Source organism: Nematolebias whitei, chromosome 7 (assembly GCF_014905685.2).
Source record: "Nematolebias whitei isolate Nwh7 chromosome 7, NemWhi1, whole genome shotgun sequence".
NCBI lineage: Eukaryota > Metazoa > Chordata > Actinopteri > Cyprinodontiformes > Rivulidae > Nematolebias > Nematolebias whitei.
The window spans coordinates 49,855,404-49,872,182 of record NC_056504.1 but is presented as its reverse complement, the minus strand read 5'-3'; the positions used below and the strand labels follow the sequence as shown (position 1 = coordinate 49,872,182).

General features: G+C 42.7%; 1 protein-coding gene across 3 annotated transcripts in view; it reads right to left on the bottom strand.

Moving 5' to 3' along the window:
- The window catches only part of LOC119412049 (plasma membrane calcium-transporting ATPase 1), a 98,365-nt gene that overhangs the window by 74,942 nt on the left and 6,644 nt on the right, over positions 1-16,779 (bottom strand). For all 3 annotated transcript variants that reach the window (XM_037679028.1, XM_037679026.1, XM_037679027.1), the window contains exon 2: positions 10,101-10,217. The gene's annotated coding sequence lies outside the window, so the exon portion shown is untranslated. The remainder of the gene's footprint in view (positions 1-10,100; positions 10,218-16,779) is intronic.

The window sequence follows — 16,779 nt, the reverse complement described above, 5'->3', positions numbered from 1 at the left end:
CCCTCAGAGACATGACTTTTTTTTTTCTAAAGGTGAACTAATTTGTGTGCTACAGTGAGCTGGCTGCTGCACCTTTATTCTCCTACCTGGTCATGGGTTCAGTACTTAATGTCTAGCTGCAGACTTGGTTTTTATTGGGCCATTTTGTCTGATTAATCTATCCATCTCTAGTTAAGAAGCTGAACACAAAAACTAAATATGGCAGCAGGTGTCAAAACGCTCCGATGAATATGATCTAATGCGCTGAAGTTTAATTTTAAAACAGTCTTTCCACTGAGGTGTGAAATGATGCTTTGTTTTTTGTTGTTGTTGTTGTTGTTTTTTTTACAGACTGATCAAGTCTGCCTGGAACTGTCTTTAAAACATGTGAAGTGACAGCAGGGTTGTATGCAAGCTGGGATACATGCACACAGTAAGTGCATGTGTATGAATTGGCAACCATACCGTACCCGAGTTAAATGTGAAAAGAAGAAGAATAAGAGCTGCTCATACTGCCAGGAGCTTTTGTACAGACTGATAATGAAACATGGACACACGCAGCTTAAACACGGGAGCGTCTTATTCATGTACAAAATTATATTTCATTTTAAAATTAGTATGCACGGCTTACAGTCAGGTGCGTTCTATAGACCGGCAATTAGCGTGGTTACAGTGGAGCTGTAGTACAGGTATATAGCTTCAGTACAGTTGAAGTATTTTGGTGCGGCTGCAGTTTAGAAGGTAGAGCAGTTTGTTTTTTCCTGAAAGTTGTGGTTTAATCCATCTTCTGAAATCCTCATGTTCAGGATCTGGATTAAAAAAACTGATCCCCACACCACTCCAGGAATATCTCCTTATTTCAACTTTACAAAAAAAGTTTATGCTAAAATCAATGAAATGTAAAGTAGATTAATGTAAAGTAATTTGTAAAGACTGTTGGGGCTTGTTAATTTTTTAAACGGTAGTGAAACGAGAAAAGCAGAATTTGGGGTTTGGTCGTCAGGGTCTTAAACCCAGTGAATAAATCAGATTTGTGTGTCAGAACAATTTTTTGGTCGTTGCTGGTAAAACGTCTCAAAGATTCACAAAGGTCATTTATGAAAACAAACATGGTTAAATCCCAGCCAGCTCGTGTGTCCAGAGATTTCTTCTCCTGTTGAGCACATGCACCACCAGCAGCCTCTCCCTCAGCCTCAGATGACTGCTGGTGGAGCATCTTGTGACTGAGTAGGATGGCAAAGGATCCTCACAGTCTGCGGGTTGTTGACCAGACGACCAGAGGAACAATGTTTCAGCATGAATAGCTTTTTTATATCACTCTCACAAAACTCAGGAATGTTTGGTGTCAGGGCTGAGAGCCTGTGAGAGCAGAACACACAAGCTGCCATTGATATGAATGGATGGGAGGAGTCTGCGTAAAGGTCCAATCAGTGAGCAGCCGAGTGCGACATCAGATCCTCCGGAGGAATGACAGAGGAAACGTTGCTGTCAAAGTGTGCAGGGAAATAAAACAGGAAACACTGGATGCAGAAAAAAATGTTTCATAAGTCACATAAAAAAATTAATGTTTTTTTTTTTTTTTTTTTGGGGTGGGGTTGAATGGAGAACTACGTTACTAATGCCAAGCCACTCATCCTGTGACGACCAGTCCTTGGCAACGATCTCCACTCCCTGACCGTAAGGGGGAAAGAGACTGTTGGGGGTGATGGGGGGGTGTCAGTAGGCGGGGCACCCTCCTTGGATAATAGTAGAAACACTGTCTCAAATATAATGTTGTGTTAGATAAATATTAATTCTAAACTTCATTAGCTGTAACAATTTCAACCATAATAATGATAAAAACACAGATTTTATCATTTTGAAGGTGAACAAACAACATTTTACATCCTTTTAACAGAATCCAAGAAGATGAAGAGTTACCTCTACCATTTTATCAGTTAGCTTATTATTTTCTCAACTAATAAATTAATTTTGTCACCTGAAGTCCATTGTGTTGCCTTCAGGAACTTTCATTCCACAGAGATTCATGGTCACGTGAACAGATAAAATGGTTAATCCATGTTGCTTTTAGGGGGAAATGAACCAATTTTCAACAGATAATTTGATCAGAGGGGAGGCCATGTCAGAATCTAGAAACTGACAAAAATAAAGCAAACTGGATGACTTCTCAACTAATCCACCTCTTATCAAGAGGAAAGCAACTAAAATGACTGGTTGATCAACTTAAATAACCACTGTACAATTGAAAATTAAAATGACTTCTTTGTGGTGTTGTGCCTCGGTGTGTTTTGTCAGAACTGTGTGGTCAGAGGGAGGATGCAGCTTGTAATACTGAAACAAGTTGGCAACATGCATAACAGAATATGTGACTAATCGATTCGGTTATTGTACTCAGTTTCTACAACATTCAATAGATGTAGATCAAGAAGTGCCATCAGTTTACAACTAAAACCAACCTTTACTAACAGTTTACTTTTGAATAAATCAGAATCCCCATCTTCTGAAGCTGAACAAAACAACAAACACATTTAAAGTTACACAAACGCATGCAGAGTGTGAAACGTGCCATGTGGATACACACAGAGAGCTCTGTTTTCCTGGTGAACTTTGAAATAAAAGCCACTTGAGTTTCCCTGAGCACATGATCCCACACAGCTGAGGCCAGAGACGGACTCGTCTGACAGACACAAACCAAACCAGTCAGAACCAAACGTTTGATTCTGGTCCAGAGTCAGGGGTATTAAAAAAACTAAAGTGGAACAGCTGAGACTAAATGCAGATATTTTTTTACTCAGCGGAAATCAGCAGGTTTCTGTTCCTCTTTAAAGTTCAAACGGTTTTATCTCGTCTCCATCTGGATTATCGGTTGTCACAACAGAGGGTGTGTGTGTGTCTTCCTCAGACCAGGACCAAGACCGGGACCAGTGAGCAGGCAGGACTCAGACCTGCTAGAACCATGTGCCTGAAGCAGATTATTCTGCAGGCGAGGCCCACAGTCACCGTGACAACAAGAGGACGGTGCAAAACAAAACCCAGAGTGGAGACTCTGCAGTCTGAACAGGAACCAGAATCAATTGTCAGCAGGGTTTCCCCACAAATTGTTCAGCTGCTCTAAACCTGACGCAGCTCTGAGGCACGTTCAGCCACGTGTTGGAAACAGGAACTACCGGTAGACTACAAGAACAACCCATCACATAACTCGTGTTCATCTTGGGAAACAGCAACATATTCATGTTTCTCGTTGGGTTTGGTGGTTCTGAACGCAGGTTCCTTCAGACTCCAAACTCCTCTGTATCACACAGGTGTAATAATCTCATTATAAATGCAGTTAGTGCTCACACAGTCAGGTCTTCTGGTAAAAGGCAGCAGCACCACAGATTTATCCTGAATTTTAATAAATCAAATTATGTTTTTTTAACGTACAGGTGTTAAAAAGGTGGGCCTGTGATGGGAAAATCGCCGGTTCGACTCCCGGTACCGACAACATCAAAATATGAGTGAGAAAGGTGAAACAACCACACCTGCCTCCACCCTCATTTGCCCCACTCTGGGCCCTTGAGCAAGGCCCTTAACCCCCACCATCTGCTCCTCCGGGCACCCCAGCAGCTCTCTGCTCCACTCAGAGGGCTGTGGTAGCTCGGTGGTCAGTGATGTGGTCTTTAATCCTGGCTGCAGGTTTGAGCACCAAGAGAATCCGGCATAAAACAAAACGCCAAGTCTTTTGTGTGGGTTCACTCTCTGAGGCGACCCCTGCAGCAGAACAGCTGAAAGAAAAACAACGTCTTTACTAAGGAACGTTATAAAATTCTGAAATGTTCAAATGGTGAATATTCACACGTACAAAACGACGACAGCAGGAGAACCTTCAATATCTGCACCAACTAAATCTACCATCTCCACCGAACCTGTGAGGTCTTGGTGAATTGGTGTGAACCTGTGGCGCAGCAGGGTTCTGCAGGTGAAACCTGGCATCAGAACATACCGTGACCATCAGAAAAGGTGTGTGTGGTCTGTGAAAATGTTTCAGGGCTGTGGGTCAAAATCCCACACAGAAACAAAGACCACGGGTTTCAAAGCAGGGCATTTGACGAATCATTCTGCAGTTCGTTCTTCCACACATCAACACATCACGTAATGAGAAAGAAAAGATGATTCATCAGGCCGAGTCACCATCTTCCATCCCAGCATGCTTCATGTTTCAGCTGTGTACAGGATTCATGCTTGGCACTCAGACCCAAGAGCAGCCGGGCTCTCCCGTACGCTGCAAGCTGTCACTCCTCGTGTAGGCTTTCTGTCATAATCAGCAGCAAGTTTAACGCAAACCTCTCTGTGAAGTCACAATACAGAATCCAGCCCCAACTCTTCACACAACTCTACAAGCCTTTAGTGCTCATGACCCTGTCACTGATCCGTCATCCTTGCTTGGCCCAGTGAACGCTGACAGCGCCCGAGCAGACCTGCAGCACTGGAGATGCTCTGACTGCTGATTAGTCATCGCAAGTCGGCCCTCAAAGTCTCAGAGATCACAGACTTAATTTGATCTGGACTCTATAGTTTTCTTCATCTCCGGTTTGGAAGGAAGACTAACTTTAACCTCCTATGAAAAGAGGGAAGTGAAATCCTGAGGGCTGCCAACCTAACACGAGGAAATCACAGAGGCTTCATTTCCTGTTGGCTCTCAAACCACTCATCTGTTCTCTTGCTGACGTCTGACTCTTTAGGAGGAAACACAACAAGCACTGCACAATTTATTCTGCTTCTTTTTTTTTTTCTTTCAATCTGAAGTCTTTTCATGAGTCAACTCAGATTTAATTTAGGCCAAATAAAATTAATCTTTAGGTTGACGGGCTAGTTGTCACACAGACAACTCTAGTGAACATTAAAAAAAAAGAAGAAAAACTTATTTTCCTTTGATATTTATAATTGTCAGACCACACAACGGTCAAAGTCACAAATCTTTGAATCTTACTTTATTTTATTATCAAATTTAAAAAAGCAACAAAGATGAATGGTGGAAGAGAGGTTAGAGTAGGTGAGCCTGTGATTGAGAGGTCATAGGCTCGAATCTTCAGACTGTTACAACAAATACTTGGGTGGGAAATGTAATCACCCATATACCTGGCTGCCTCCACCCTAGTTTGCCCCACTGTGGACCCTTGAGCAAGGTCCCACCAGATATTGCATCAGGAAGGGCATCTGGTGTAAACATTTGCTAAGTCTTCATGCTAATTTGTTCACATGTGGAGACCCCAGAAGAAGGGAGCAGATGAAATAAATAAATGATTAACCTTTCTGTAAGTCATCCAATCAGCCATAAATGTATTGATTATCCTATAAAATAATAAATAATAATCTTATAACGATTTCAACTTTCAAGTCTGAGCATGTGTACAAAATGGGCAAAAAGTCTTCAGTTGATCCAAAATGCTGTTGCCAGAGTCTTAACTGGAGTTAGTGGGAGAGATCATATCTCTCTAGTTTTAGCTTCTCTCCACTGGCTCCTGTCAAATTCAGGAGAAAATTTAAAATCTTACTGCTAACCTACAAAGTGCTCAACAACCTAGCTCCATCTTATATTACCATACCATCTTAGTCCCCTCTTAAGACGAGTTCCTGGAACTGTGAGGAGCAACTGGTCCGCTGACCTCAGGGAACGTGGTGGGTTTGCTCAGGATGGGTGACTGTGACACAAGTGAAGATTCAACACAATCTGCTGCTTCCTTAGATAGATCCATCCATCCATTATCTTTATCTGCTTCTTCCTTTTCAAGTCGCGGGGGTCACTGGTACCCATGTCCAGCCATCACTGTACGAGAGGCGGGGTACACCTGGACAGGTCTCCAGTCCATCACAGGGCCACAGAGACAAATGAGACAAACAACCATTCACTCTCTCACGCACACCTAGGGACAATTTAGAGTTACCAGTCAGACTAACATGCATGTTTTTGGTCTGTGGGAGGAAACCGGAGTATCCGGAGAAAATCCACGCATGCACGGAGAGAACATGCAAACTCCACCCAGAAAGACCCCGGCCAGGATTTGAACCGGGGTGACCTGCTCACTGAGTGGTGGCAGCTCTACCAACTGCACCACCGTGCTGCCCTTCTTAGATAGAGAACTTTTACGAATTGGCTTTTCTAATGTATGTGAATGTTTCTGTTTAATGCCCTGAGACGACTTCTGTTGGGACTTGGAGTTCTATAAATAAACTGAACCAAATTGAATTTGGATATCCGACACCACTGAGGTTCTGTGCAACTAACTAATTATTGATGAATGATCAACAACTAAGCAACCGCCTGCTATGAGTTCTAGTTCTGATAATTTTTTTTTTTGGGGGGGGGGGGTTCTACCATTTCTAATCTCTGATAGACACTCATGCCCTGACGCGCCGCCTCTATTCAGTCGTCTTTATCTGCTGTCACCGTGCTGTAGAGGGACGGCTAATCCTCCTGCCTTAACTACACACAGACCACTGATAGTGGACCACAGAGTCTGAACCTCACACACCCGGTCCTGGAGCTCAGTTTACTGCAGCCCGTTTATCAAATACAGTCCAACATGAACAGAACTTGTGACGACTACTGGTTTGTCTCACGTTGACACAAACGTCCAACATGCCAGTAGGTGAGAGAAACTCTCTCTTCATCAAAGCCAACATCATCTGACAGCAACATAAGATGCCTCAAGGTAAACGACTATTAGAACGTAAGTTTATAAAAACAAACATGGGTTCTCTAAATGATCACCTGGAAGTGACTCCAAACAAAACCTTACTTCATGTTCACAGCAGCCATTTTCAGATGCACAGGGTTAGATTTAAATGGAAGAATAAAACACCTGAAAGGCCCAAATACACCAAGCAGAACCCAGAAGACACCAGCCTTTAGTCTGACCTTCAGGCTGATTCAGTTTCTAAAGGTTTAAATCCTAAAGGAGCTTCTGCCGACAACAACCATTAGAGTCAACGTGCAGAGCAGCAACACTCATGTTCATAAACATTCAGCTGGTTCAGTTTCTGAGTGAATATGACCCGAATGACGGCAGAAACCTTGTTGAATCATCTTTAAAGACGACTCCGGGATTTATTAAACCCTGGGAAAGTGTTTTGTTTGGGATTTATCAACATACTGCGTTGTGTCATTTCAAAGCAACACAAACAGAAGAAAAGCATTTCATCCTCGTCTCTGCAGCTTCTCCAGGAGGAACCAACTGTGGTCCAGAACAGGAGTCTCAGACAGAGGCTGGTCCATCCCAAGGACACAACCCCAAAACCAAAGTGAGCGCTGTAGTGTCTGCAGTTCAGAGCAGTGAGGAATGTCCAGACTTCTAAAGTGGAGAACCTAAACAACCTCTCCCCAGATGCATGGTCCAACACTGGAGAGCAGCTCTTCAGGACCAGGCTCAGTAGTCCACCTACACCTCTGCAGCAGCATTAGACCTGATCCCAGGTCAGCTCCAGTCCAGTTCGCACCTTCATGCTGGTGATCCAAACATCTCTCAGACCCAGGCAAGCAAAGAACATTTTTTGGGATTTATCATGACCCGGATGACAAAGAACCTTCACCTGCATCACACACAGAATCTTACCAATTTCAAAAAATATTAAAAAGAATAATTTTAAATTCATACACATTTTGTTTGCAGAATTACAAAAGTTAAAAAAGTGGGTTTGTAGCTTCTACAGGAGTCCTGGGAAAATTAAATATTTCTTAAATCTGATCCATGTTCCAACACCCACACACCCACACACACACACACACAGCTGTGACAGAGAGGTGTTAAAGTCTGGTGTGTGAGTGTGTGTGCGTGCGTGCGTGCGATAAACCCACACGGCTCGTCACATTCACAACATCCTTCAACACCTTTCTGCACCTACGGTTTAATCACAATTAACACAACGCTCGTCGCAGCAGCACCTCCACCCCCAGCAGGCGACAAGTTAAAGTTAGAAACTGACAATAAAAAGATAAAAACTGGATCATCTGTAACGCAGAAAGCCGTCCCAACACCCTTCAGACAGGATGATGTGACGAGTAAATGATTAAAAAACTGTGTATAATCTACAGTAGAAGAAAGTTAAATTTTAAAGACTGAAAATTATTTTTCGATTGGTTTATAATGTTACCAACAGTCCATAAAGGCTGAGAGTACCATCTTTCTGTATAATAAGTTTAGACTTTAAAACACCAGGTTCTGACCCAAACACTAGAAATGAGTCAGATTTCATCTTCTGAAACAGTCAGAAAGGATAAACATGAATTGGCTGATGTCAGAACGTTCTCCTGTCTCATGTATAGAACATTTATTAGATTGTCTACGGCAGTGAGAGGCTTAGATTGTGAAGGACATAAAACTTTAAAATGTGTTTCTGTACTGAGTGCAGCTCAAAAATTCAAACATCAGTCGTTTCTCTGCTGACTGACTCTGAGCCCTTTAACTAAACATATTTATAATTATTACATCTTGGAGCACGTTTCTCCTCGTTTGGAAGCCATTTTCATAATTAGACCCAAATAAATGAGGTTCTGAGCCTCACAGCTCAGGGTTAGAGTAAAACCAGGTGTATGTGCCTTGTTAAAAACAAAAACATGGTGTCTGCAGAGGTCAGAGGTCATTGTGAAGACGGGTAAAACAGCTGAATTTGTGACAATCGATAATTATTTAACTTTGTGTGGACACAACCCAGCAGCTGCCGCCACCCTCACTAAAGTTCTGATCGACAACATCATTAACCCAAGAATCAATAATTACCGGTAGATCCGGTTCTGACGCGCTCTGTGGTTCCCAAGACAGGTCCGTAAAAACCCAGTGGTGTCCCACTCTGCCACGAGGCATTCAGGGAAAACTCAGTTTTTATGATTAACTCTGCACAAACTGGCAGCGTGAGTCAGAACCTTTAGCGTTTGACTGTCATTTCATACAGACTGTCAGCGTTTGTGAGGCCACTGATAAACAAACAAACAAGGTAATTAAAATAGAGCTAAAAACAAACTTTATCAGTTAACAGATACACCAGAGAGAGAGAGAGAGAGAGACACGCACAGAGTCAGGAGGACTCTCACATGATTCAAATGCAATAATCAATCCAACCGACGCCTCTGTTTCAACTGAAAGGACATTTCTATAAAACTGTCCACAACAGTGTCCATCAGAGACAAACAGCAGGTGTCCAACATCATCAGAATGGACATGTGACCACTAACCAGAGGACAGACGCGTCCTGCGTCCCTCAGTCTAATGTCAGAATGTTCACACATGACCTCTGACCTGAGGACAAATGCATCCTGCATCCTTCAGTCCTCTGAATCCTGATCCCTGTCACCATGACAACCTGAAGTGATACAAAGATGTTGCAGATCTCCAACTGAGAAAATTGTCTCCACTGATCCTTGTCCGTTTAGACATTAAAAAAATTCATTCTGCAGATTATTTTTCCACTTTTAAATCTTTATTTTTTTTCCTAAAAATTTAAGTTGTTTCTTTTTATGTTTAATTAATTCCTTGTCATTTTTTCTATACAAGTTGAATTAAGATTGTGTTTTTATTATTTCATCTTATTGTTCATAAATTTATAATAAAAAAAATCACTTAATCTGACCAGACTGCAACATGTGATCATTATTATCAGTAATTATTTAAATCAAAACTTTGGTCCTGTAGAGATAAAAAACAAGCATAATGAGGCGTTACCATGACATTAACCTCTGACCTTTCAGGTACAGATTCAGACATCTAAATTTAACAGAGTTGACGATTACCGGTACGTCAAATTTAGGTGTAGTGATGATTAGCCTTTTTAAACTAATTTCAATAGTTTGTTTAGATGAACAAAACTGAGAGCAACACCTTCTCGTACATAAATCCAGTCCGTGTATTTGTGACAGAGTTACGTTAATGTTCCAGTCTGACACGGAGCAGAGGTGAAATGTTAAAATCATTAGAGACCCGTGTTGTCCTAGTCCCCTGACCCGTTTACTGCCAGCAGGAATACCAGACCTGATGAAGGCCAACAAATCTATTAAAAGCACCAACGCTGGGTTCTGCAGAGCATCTGGATCTTAAATATAGGACGGAGCTTCTACCAGCTGCATCCATTAATAATTGATGTGAACTTACATAAGTGCTGCTGGATGTGGTTCAGGGCGGGGATCCCGTCTGCACGGGGGTTTCCGGACCTCGACGTAACAGACCGTGTTCTGGGTTCTACCTGCTGATCCAGGAGCAGGTCAGCATCTACAGGTGAAAAGATGAGGATGAGATGGTACCATTCAATGACTGTATCACCGTTAAAACATATTTCCATTAATCCATAACTAATGTTTTTAAATCTGCTGCTTTTAGCCATTTGGAAGATGAAAAGTTGTTTTTGGTTGTTCAGGTCATTTAAGTTTTAATTGTTTCCTCTAGACTCCAACTGATATATCGGTAGGGCCGATATAGGTCTTTGGGGGCCTATGGGTATTTGTGATAATTGTCCCATTATGCGCCAGTGTTTCCCATACATTATACAAGCAGGGCGCCCTGCCTACGGAACCGAACCAAGTGAGGAAAGCATGATGGTAAGATGGAAGGAGTATTTTGAGGAGCTAATGAATGAAGAGAATGAGAGAGAGAAGAGTAGAGGTCATAGAAACTCTGGACCAGGAAGTGGGAAAGATTAGTGAGGGTGAAGTCCAAAAAGTTCTGAAAAGAATGAAGAAGGGGAAGGCAGTAGGACCTGATGACATACCAGTGGTGGTTTGGAAATGTCTTGGAGAGATGGCAATGAGGTTTGACTCAAATATTCAATGGCGAGAAAATACCTGAGGAATGAAGAAGTGTGCTGGTGGCCATTTTTAAGAATAAGTGTGATGTCCAGAGTTGTAGCAACTATAAAGATCTGGGAGAGAGTTGTGGAAGCAAGACTTAGATGAGAGGTGACTATCTGAGCAGCAGTATGGTTTCATGCCAAGAAAGAGCACCACAAACGCCATCGTTGCTTTGAGGATGGTGATGGAGAAGTACAGAAAGGGTCAGAAAGAACTCCACTTTCTCTTTGCGGATTTAGAAAAAGCACTTGACAGGGTGCCAAGGGAGGAGGGGTAGTGTTGCATGAGGAAATCTGGAGAAGCAGAGAAGTATGTTAGACTGGTATAGGACATACATGAGGACAGCAGGACAGTGGTGAGACGTGCTGTAGAAGTGACAGATAGCTTCAAGGTAGAGGTGGGAGTGCATCAAGGATTGGCTCTGAGCCCCTTCTTGTTTGCTCTGGTGATGGACCAACTAACAGATGAGGTCAGGCAGGAATCTCCGTGGACTATGATGTTTGTAGATGACATTGTGATCTGTAGTGAGAACAGGGAACAAGTGGAAGAGAACTTGAAGAGGTGGAGGTATGCACTTGAAAGAAGAGGAATGAAAGTCAGCCGTAGTAAGACAGAGTCCATGTGTGTGAATGAGGGAGGAGGTGGAACAGTGAGGCTACAAGGAGCAGAGGTCATAAAGGTGCAGGACTTCAAGGAATTGGGGGCCACTGCAGTGTTTTTCCTAGATAACTTGCAATGGCGAGGCGCTCATCTCGTCCGTGATTTTTGTCGGGGGCGAAGACAAGTCAAACCTGCTCGTTGTTTGAACCAAGTTTTCAAGCAGGGGGAACTGGCAGCGTGAGCACGACCATTAGTGCACGCTGCTAGCTTAGCTCTACGTCAGTGCAGGGGGGGATGTGCGCAGTTCAGTTCGGTAGGCGGTGCACTCAGTTGTTTATGGGGCGGGGTGCCCTGCTAGTAGGGGAAATCCTGCACTGTCCAAGAAAATGGGGAATGTGGTAAAGAGGTGGGGGAAATAAAAATTTTAAAAAAGTGTTCAGGTAGGATGGAGAAAAGTTTCAGGAGTGATTTGTGACAAAAAGTTGGCTGCAAAGGTCAATAGGAAAAGTTTACAGACAGTGGTGAAACCAGTTATGTTGTATGGTCTGGAGACAGAAACATGGACAATAAGACAGGAGACAGAACTGGAAGTGGCAGAAACAAAGATGTTGAGGTTCTCCTTAGGAGAGACAAGGATGGAGAAGATTAGCAATGAGATCATCAGAGGTACAGCACAGGTTGAACAACTGGGAGATACAGTTAGAGGACACACTGAGATTGTTTGGTCATGTCCAGAGGAGGGACAGTGGTTTTGACATGTCCAGAGAAGGGACAGTGTTTTGGACATGTCTAAAGGAGGGACAGTGGGTATACTGGTAGAAGGATGTTAGAAATGCAGCTGCCAGGAAAAAGACAAAGAAGAGATATATGGATGCAGTTAGAGAGGACATGGAGGTGGTTGGAGTGAAGACAGAGGATGCAGAGGACACAGTGAGATGGAGGACGACTACTCGTAGCGACCCCTGAAGAGGGAAAAGCCATCGAGTTCTGAGCTGCAGGAGGGTGAACCGGCTCCATCTGTGAACTGGGTCCCAGATGAATCCATACTCTAAGGACAGGAGCAGACTCACCAAAGAGAAATAAAATAAGTCACAGTCATGAAAATTCACTTGAATGTCCTAAAAAAAAAGCATTTGTTGGTAGTCTAACAAAGTAAAGTCAGGTCCTCTGGACAGATTCTTCTTGTTTAAACATTTCGTCTTTAATCCAAAAGACTTCTTCAGTCTGAGGAGCTGCAATAAACTCAGTCTTATAAATAGCACCTTCTCATAGTGGATCAACCAGTTGGTTGGCTGTCTGTTGTTACCAATCTGTTGGTAGTGCTCAAACAGCTGGATCTCAGATTGTGATGCCTCGTGAATTTTTGTCAACTTTTATATTTTGTTTGTTTAAAACAGTTTTCTCTCACAAGCAAAAAGCTACAGTGTTTGCTTTAGCAGCCCAGTGTAAAGGCTGAAAACAGAAGGAAGATGGGCTTTGGTTTAAAACGGTGTTTGAAGGATTAATCTGTGGGCAACTTTGACAGCAACGGTTAGAAATCACCCAGGGGAAACATGCAACTATTTGTAAAAAATAAAAATAAAAAACAGACTCGGAATCAAACCACTAGAAAACTAATAGGGTTTAACATTATCAGAGGATGCTGTGAGTTAGAAGACTGTTGAAATTAAATAAAGATAACTTGAGTTTGTTGAGGAGTCAACATGTTGTTGACTGTTGTCTCATCGGGACAGTAAACAACCTTCTGCATCGGTAAACAACAGAGGCAGAAACTTGATTAGTGAAAATAAATCAGAGAAACGTGAAATGTCTTGTTGGAGCTGAGGCCACCTGAGCCTCCAGCAGGACAGTACCAGGACGGACACAACGAGTCAGCGTCTGTCGCTTCCTGTGGACATCAGGACAAACATGACTCAGCCCGTCATCAACAAGGAGGACGCTCCTGTCCCTTAGACTGCCTTCTTTACATTCAAACATCGTCACCCAGCTTCATGGTGACAGGTGAGCATGTGATTTCCTGCGTCTGTTAACAAAATATCTGATGGAGCACTGGATGGATTGGAAATGTGGCTAAAGCTCAGTCATTTGTACTGGAGCTAAACTTGGTGTGGTAGTATCTGAGAGTCATCCTCAACACACCGTGTTCTACAAGAGCACAAGATCCATTTTAAACGTTCAGGATGGCGGGCAACATGCATTCCTTCAAGGAATGTTAGTTTATTAATGAGAACACGTTCATGTCATAATCTCTGAGTCAGCAGCTCTGTGAAGAATGGACAGAGAAACATTAGAAACTATGAATCTTCTGGAGGCTGCCCACGTTTTATTTAGGGCCCAGTGCCCTGAGATGACTTCTGTTGCGACTCGGCGCCGTTTAAATAAACTCAATGGACTCAAATTATCTACAGATTTAGAGCAAAATTCAGCTGACGGATATTTTCAATAATTGGTACGGTCTCTCGAACACTCGATGCAGACTGGAGTACACAGCTCATCAGGTCGTGTTCCGAGTACTTTGACAAGATCAGCTTAAAAAAAAAAAAAAGTATAAATCCTCTGTCCTACAACAGAAACGACTGAAGAAATTCAAGTCATTCTCAACTTGATGCTGACAGGAAGTTACAAAAAATTAGCTGTGATGTGATACAATTAGGAACTTGATTAATTAGCCTGTTAATTAAGTGGTTGATTATTAACCCTTCCCAGGTCATCAGTTTTGGCCTTGACATGTGGTAGTTTAATAAGTCAGTCAACAGAAAACAAAAACCTGGTGTTTTTATTTATTTGGGTTGGTCAGCCATGAGTTTCAGTTCATTATTTTCACTATAGAGCAAGAAGTCACTCAGTTTGATGATTTACAGATTAGTAGGAATTAAGAGCTGCTGTTTTCACACTGCGTCTCAGCCCATGGCGGTCAGACAGAACCATTACGTTTGGTGTTGGGTTATTGTCAGAACTCATTTCAGTGAGTGCTTTTTGCCTGAATAATTTCCAGATAAACCAGGTTTCTCTGTGACAGGAGCCTGAGTTGGCTGTGATCCGCCTTAATACTGCTGCTTTCAGAACCACGATGTGTTCAGGTCCATTCGGCCTCTAAAGGAAACCAACTGCCAGACAACTGGTACCCGACATCGTCCTCGGCAGACAATGCCGTACCTTCTCAATGACAAGCATCAGGTGGCGATTTCGCTGCCTACAAGTGTCTGGCGCTGCCTACTCGACAATAATTTTCTTTAATTTGGAGCCAATCGACATCCTGGCGCGGTAGTCACAAGACTGATTTCAGTCGCTCTAGTGTAGTGGGAAAGACACAGCCTCTTAGCAACTCCATTTTAATTTGTATCAAAATTAGACTTTAAAGTACACAATATTTTTAATCGTGTTGATAGGAAATGTAAAACCTGAGTTGTGATAAATAACCCACACCACATCTTTTTCTGAAAATCATCGTTATATCAGAAGTGCGTTAGAGCAAGAGACTGCAATAAAGACGGGCAGTCTCAGGGACAAAACTCCCCCATCACCCTCCACTTTCACCTCCCAACCCCACCAAACAGAAACAGCCTCCCCGGAAGCTCGGAAGTTACTCGTCAAGCACCAAAAAAAATCTACAGGAAGAAGAAAAAGGCACAGAAGTTGAATGAAGTTTAACGCGTTAAAGTCGCAGCGAGAGCGGGAGTGAGTCATGAGGTTTGAGAGATTTGTGATATAGATAGATAGATTTGAGATTTGTGTGTCTGGGTTTTAGAGTTAACCGTGTTTCTCCTACCGTTATCCAAGGAGGGCGCCCCACCCCATCAAGAGAACAGAGCGCCCCGCCTACCGAACCGCGCGGACCCCCCACCCATCGACACTGACGTAGCGCTATACATTGCGTGCAATATAGGTGTGCTAGCTAAAAAGCTAGGCTGAACCCTCACACAAACCCCACCCCGAAAACTGTCAGTACAAACAGCGTCAGCGTGCAGTTCCCCCCCAGTCGACAAAAATCACAGAAAGATGAGCGCCCCGGACAATTTTTGAACGTGTGGAGAAGCTGCAGACCCAGAGGAGGATGAAACCGCTGAGTAAGAACCTCTCAGACAGAGAAGATCATGAAGGAGGAAAACAGTCCGACAGAGAGGACTTTGTTGATAGAGGATGATCATGATTTGTTTTAGAAGAGTAAAGAGAGGAAGCGCCAAGTTGCAAACCAAGCCCCATTTGGAGTAAATGAGCGCCCATGTCTCAATGCAGCTAGCCTGTATAAATAAAGGCTGAATGAAAAAGAAGGTCCGACTCTGTCCAGAAGAGCCTTTGCTGCAGCCTCTCGCTCTAATGTGCTTCAGATATGACGATAATTTTCATTAAAAAGATGTGGCGTGGATTATTTATTATAACTCCGGTTTTACTTGGCTCATTAACACGATTTGAAAACTGATGTGTACCGGTAGTTCAAGTCTGTACTTTTGACACAAATTAAAATAGAGTCTGAGAGGCTGTCTTTCCCGCTAGTGACTGAAATGGGTCATGTGACTACAAGCACTGGTGCGTCGACTGGCTCCAAAGGAAGGCCGGGGGGGGGGGGGGATAGTGAGGGTAGGTGGCGAAATCGCCAACTGCTAGAGAAGGTAGCCTCTGATTGGGACAAGAACACCAAGCATCAGTTCTGAGCTCTGGAGAACAGAGGATGAGGGTGTATTAATGAAGGAAAATACTTTTTTTTTTAATTACCATAAAATAAATATTTTGTCAAGTTTGAAAAATAAACTGTAGTGTAGTTTTTGAACAAAAAAAACTTATTAAAGTGTTAAAATAAAAAATATATTTTACGTTAGATATTTTTATTTCAGGCTGAGTCTAAAAGAACTCGACTATTTTTTGTGTAAAAATATTTAAAACTGGTATTTTGAAGCAGTTAAATAAGGTGATTGATTTTCCCTCTGAGGAACATGAAGTCATAAAGTTAAAGGGTTAAAACGGTCTTATTCAAATCACAATATGATGCTTTTGGTGCGGATCAGATTTCATGATCTTGTGTTACAGAAAACAAAGTGACGTTTTTGAGCTGCATGCATTCAGCTGGGACTGCTGCAAGATGAACAATAAAGATAAATTCATTATGAAATAATTCTTGAACATTTACGTTATCTTAACAACATTGATTGAAAGCTGCTGCTGATTATGACTTCATGACACTTTCAATGGCTGTGATGCTGGTAAGACATTTCATCAGTGATCAGTGTATAAAGTCTGCGTTCAACATTTTCACTGCACAGAACATCTGTATGCGCTTATGTTGGGAAATGACTCCAGCCTCCTACTCTGAGCCGTTAGCCGCCTGCTCTGAGCCGTTAGCCTCCTGCTCTGAGCCGTTAGCCGCCTGCTCTGAGCCGTTAGCCGCCTGC